Source organism: Colias philodice, chromosome 3 (assembly GCF_061535455.1).
Source record: "Colias philodice isolate Cphi_HAF_F1 chromosome 3, ilColPhil1 Martin Lab GWU primary, whole genome shotgun sequence".
Taxonomy (NCBI): domain Eukaryota; kingdom Metazoa; phylum Arthropoda; class Insecta; order Lepidoptera; family Pieridae; genus Colias; species Colias philodice.
Window position 1 is genome coordinate 4392790 of NC_143088.1, and position 6229 is coordinate 4399018.

Sequence of the window (6229 nt, forward strand, 5' to 3'; positions counted from 1 at the left end):
AGAAATTGAGGGGTGACTTCCTTGGCAGCGCTCCAACAAGGAATAGATATTGTAATTCTGCTTATTTTTGACATCTTTGCATGCATGTTGATTAGCAAGTTATCGTTTCTAAAGCAAGAAGCAAGGCTCTTTCTCTTGTGTGATTGCAAACATAAAACGTGGGTACCTACGCACACAGAAGAATAATAATTGCACTTTGTATCTGTCGAATTATGCAAATTGGGAAGACGATAATGATTTCTACCTATTGTTTATGTTTTATGTTGACTTGTACGGTGTACCCTTCTTTTATGTAGACAGTATGGGTAAACCAGAATCTGATGGCAATTAGGGAAATCAAAATTTTAAGTGTGAAACCCTAGGGAAAATGGACTGAACGATCTTGATACTGCTTATTTTTTAATTTGTCCTCAATATCATTAGTCACACTCACATTACATAAGTGGATTAATCTGTACTTAATAATGATATATCCACATAATATTATGTAGGTACGTGAACGATGAAACATGGAACTGAGGATATAGGAATGTCAAAAAATGCAGCGATCGCTCGTTTTCGTAGACAAAATAAGTGAAATATCGAATATGAGGCCCAAGGCAATTTTTGTTAAAATCTAAGATTTTTCTAAAGACATAGAATCGCTGTCCCATAAAGCCAATACGAATGTCAGGTAATTGCCTAACTCGCGTAGGCAAGCGATCGGATTTTATATACGAGTGAAAGAGGGCTGAGGGCTACATATTGCCGTTTTTATTCATATCTATGGTGATCATAACAATATTATGTTATACAAAGACTTCTTATTTTCAAGAGTTTTAAACAATCTGTAGTCAGGCGTCTTTTGACAAGGAAATCTTTAAGAGGTGGTCCCTATTAACTCTTTCTATAACTAATGCAAGGTAATAACATTCACAGTAATTATTTTTAAAAGATTGTAGAAATATTAGAAAAACTAGCGGTCCGCCCGGCTTCGCCCGTGGTATCTACATGTTTAAACTATCCTATCTCTCAAGTTGGATCGAACTGCACATGGTGTGCGAATTTTATTATAATCGGTTAAGTGGTTTAGGAGTCCATTGAGGACAAACATTGTGACACGAGATTTATAAAGATGTAGAAAGGCCCTGTGTAGATAGGGTTTTATTTGTCATAAAATATTAACATGGTCATTTATTAGTGATACAAATCTTTCGACGAACCATATTTATTTATTAATTAAATAAAAAAAATTGTTGGGGCTCCCTTTACGAAAAACATATTTATTGTAGACTAGATGCGCTGCGCGGTTTCACCCGCATTGCTCCGCTCCCGTTGGTCTTAGGCCTTAGCGTGATGATATATAGCCTTAAGCCTTCCTCGATAAATGGGCTATCTAACATTGAAAGAATTTTTCGAATCGGACCAGTGGTTCTTGAGATTAGCGCTTTCAAACAAACAAACTCTTCAGCTTTATAATATTAGTATAGATAAGTAATACAATACTCGTGCGAGTAATTATCGTCATTGGCGCCTTAAACATAGATATAACATTAATTAATAACTCAGGCCCCGGAATCACAGACACAATAGAAAATCTATTGTGTCGTGGCCCGATCGGGCCGTTCGGGGCTCAATAGGTTAAACAAATTAGCACTAGATAGGCCAGGGAACGGGCCAGGAACACACAATTTTAATATGTCCAACGACGTCATTGTATGTCTTTGGAAGCATATTAACAAAGGTGTCTCTTACATACTAAAAATTAAGAGGGTATTCCATATTATGGGATAAATTATTGAATGAATTATTATTAGTTGTTACTAATCTATGTTAGATTATGGAAAAAAGCAATATGTTTGACGTTCGTATTTCCAAACCAATTTTAATCATTTTATCTAAATTAGGAAACAGATATAATAACATACTGTGTATGATTGGAATTTGAATAGTATCATATAGACCGGACCCTCAGTGGAGTTTCGTTTGCAAAAATAGCGGACCTAAATCTGACTTCTGATAAATATTGTATAGATCCCAGACATCCTATAGACAGATGTTGCCAACCAGTTTTGTGGTCCCCCTCTCCCCACCCCGGTAATTAAATATGGCATACAATGAAAAAAATAAAAATTTCCAAATCATGCTTTGTGGGGTATCAAATGAAAGAGCTTATTGAGTAGATCACGAATATAATATAGCATACTATAACATTTCTTACACTTTCTCTAAGATTTTTTAGAAAATTTACGAAAATGCTCCATTTTTGAGTTAACTTTAAACCACTATAGATTGAAAACTCATGAATATATTTTTTAAATTATTATTTTAAATAATTAACAATAGTCCATTGTTTACGATTCAATAGTTCGTACAGTGAAATAGTTGTATGGGGGAGTGGGGGGAGCATTCAAAGATGGCGAGTATATTTTCAAGTTTATGCCAGAAATAAAGGCCTAATACAAAAATATCGGTGTCAGGGCTTAGAATAATTATCTCTGCACTGTGGCAGAACATTCTTGAATCAGCCTCTGTGTGATTAGATTTCAAATCGGTAACTTCAGTGAAAGTTGCGCCTTGCAATTTAAAACATTTTGCGGGGTCATCAAATCCTCATACATATAGCTCACTTATTACGAACTATTGAATCGTAAACAATGGACTATTGTTAATTATTTAAAATAATAATTTAAAAAATATATTCATGAGTTTTCAATCTATAGTGGTTTAAAGTTAACTCAAAAATGGAGCATTTTCGTAATTTTTCTAAAAAATCTTAGAGAAAGTGTAAGAAATGTTATAGTATGCTATATATTCGTGATCTACTCAATAAGCTCTTTCATTTGATACTCCACATGGCATGTTTTGGAAATTTTTATTTTTTTCTTTGTATGCTATATTTAATTACCGGGGTGGGGGGAGGGGGACCACAAAACTGGTTGGCAACATCTGTCTATAGGATGTCTGGGATCTATACAATATATATCAGAAGTCAGATTTAGGTCCGCTATTTTTGCAAACGAACATCTCCTTGGAGCCTGGTCTAATAATCACAGCAGTCTCATAATAGAATAATAATCATTCACAAATACAAACAACACAATAATTTGCGCTAGTGTGAGTCATTAATAGTTTTGTAATCAACATCAAGGCAAAAAACGATCGCCCACAAATCATGCACTTACAAAATTACTTGCAGATGCTTACATCTGTGTACCTAATTACATGTCATTAATTAATTAGGTACTTATACCTAATTATAGTCGAGCCAATTTAATAGGCAACATTTGACGTCTATCAATTTTATCTTCGAAGAGAGGTAACCTGCTTAAAAACATCAATTAAAGTGAATTAATCGATACGGATTTGAAACATTTGTCAATCGAATTTATAATTTATGGTGATTTTTATTCACAAGTAATCAATGCATTCGATTCTAGATGTCAGTTTTCGATTTTTAGAGTAACGTCTCTGGTATTTAAAAAGAAAAAAGGTTTATTGACACAAAATTGTAGCGACGTCAGTTCTTCAATTCAGAAATTGTTTATTATGTTTAGAATGGTTTATCAGTAAAATGAAATCTTAAAATTACTTGTATCGGTCATTATTATTATAAATATGTAATCGTTATTGAAAAAAGTTAAGCAAATGTGCAGTTCTAACAAAAGGAAATATCATGTTATTCTATGTTGTCGTTACTAGGTTACGTTGTTGAACTGTCAAATGTTGCCTATTAAAATGGCTCTACTATAGTTATAGACTAGAGTAGATAATTTTTGAAACAAAAAAAAATCGCAGTCGGATGAAACCCATTAGAAAAGGAGGGGAATATGATAAAAATGTAAGGAAAAATAAATTACGGTCAATCCGAGTTCGGGAAGCGGGAGGGGGGAGCTTTAAAGAGAAAAAAATGGTTTCTCTCGATTTCCGACGAAACTACAAGTCCTATAGAAAAAAGTTCAATGGCAAAGTTGTAGGTAATTAAAAGTTCTACAACTTTTGTATTCACAATTTTTTCACATAACCTAAAAATTTAGGTGAAAAATTCAAAAAACCAAGTTTTTGGTCTTTTATTTCTATCTACTTCAAAATTTATTTTTTTTCTACGAAATTTGGTGGAAACCACAGAACAGTAAAGTAGATAGAAGTGTGATGTGGGCGTGGCCCACGTGTCAATGATAAGTTTAGATCACCTAACTTGCTCTCAGTTGTGCGCAGAAAAATATTCGAGTCGGTTGTCAGCTGTCAAACCTTTTTTCCATATTTATTCATTAATTAGGACGTGTTGTTCGGTATAAAGAGTACAAAAATGATAGCAGACGAAATAATATCAGCAATGAAGGCATTTCATACCGTCGGTAAGTCTTATTTTAATTTATTTTAATTATATTTTATGTTATAACTTCGCTTGTCGTAATTTGTCAAAATTGTATACAAATATCTAGTCAAAATGAACCTTAATCCATAAGAAATTAGTACTATTATAGATTGAACAGCAAACAAGACTTTCTGGAATATTATTGCAATAAACAAACGAATGTCGCTTTAGTGATGCTTGTGGTGCATATCGACAGTATCGATACTTTAGAAAAGACAAACATTATAAATATTAAATTTTATTTTATTTTTCCTTAGCTTTCATTTGTCTAATTTATTTATAGATTTCCCAAAGAGGCTAATTTAAAAGAGAAATGGATAAATGCAACGTGACGAGTTAACTGGATGCCGAACAGTACTAAGCGGTCTAACAAAGGCCACCGATACATCAAACCTACAACAGTTCCAAGATTTAAAATAATGCATATTTTCTGTTTGTATTTTGTAAATATAGATTTATACTATTCTATTCCGTTTTTTATTTAATAATAATAATATAAAAAGACGTACTTAGTAGTAATAAACATACTCCAAAATGTGACGCATTATACTATACTCATATAAAAGAAAGAAAAAAAAATACACAAAAAATATTTATTTGTGAATTATCGATAACAAGGCTGACATCCCTCAGAGCATAGCATCAGATAAATATCAAGTTAATGTCATTAATGTTGAGTGACACAAATTTCAACCTTATCTCTATGTGTTGCGTTTCAAATTTATATCTATCGAAAACTAACGCCCTCTGTTGTGGAATAGCTGAATGTTTTCGAATTTGGAATTTCTGTGCAATGAGAAACAAAACAGCTAATATACCTAGGGATGTTATACTAAAATAAACCGTAACATGGTGCGTTAGGGTACATATTGAAATGCTGAATTTATAACCTAAGTCAGTTTTTACTCAAATTAAGCTGTCCAATCAAAGGCATAGTTTACTTGTAGTGTACTGTATAACTATCGGTTTAAATGTGTGGGTTTGGCGACACTGGTTTTCATACTAATTAGACATTACAGCACTTCTATATGTTTTTACTGTTCTGTGGTGGAAACTTACTTTATTATGTCCCAAATACACTGTAATTTATTTGATTGAAAATATTTATTTTTTCGCCTTATTTTGAATTAATACCAAAAAAACAACCTAATTTTCAATCGAAAAGTCACCCGTCAAAATATCAGCTTTTTTCAAAAACTTGGGGTGCCTTTTATTCATTGAAATCTCTACTTTCATATGGTGTAAAAAAAATAAACACCACCATAGTAAATGTTCTCAGGAAATGCATACAAACAGTCTGAAAATGAGCTTTTACTAAATCAGGCACACTTCTCGAACTACCTGAAATGTTTTTATCGACATCATTTTGCTTTTGAATATGCTGTAAAATATTAAACTTAGACCAGATAATTATTTTTCTTTTGAAATATTACCGAAAAGCCGATACAAGAGAAGATATAGAGTTCAAGAAGTGTGCCTGATTTAGTAAAAGCTAATTTTCAGACTGTTTGTATGCATTTCCTGAGAACATTTACTATGGTGGTGTTTATTTTTTTTACACCATATGAAAGTAGAGATTTCAATGAATAAAAGGCACCCCAAGTTTTTGAAAAAAGCTGATATTTTGACGGGTGACTTTTCGATTGAAAATTAGGTTGTTTTTTTGGTATTAATTCAAAATAAGGCGAAAAAATAAATATTTTCAATCAAATAAATTACAGTGTATTTGGGACATAATAAAGTAAGTTTCCACCAAATTTCGTAGAAAAAAATAAATTTTGAAGTAGATAGAAATAAAAGACCAAAAACTTGGTTTTTTTGAATTTTTCACCTAAATTTTTAGGTTATGTGAAAAAATTGTGAATACAAAAG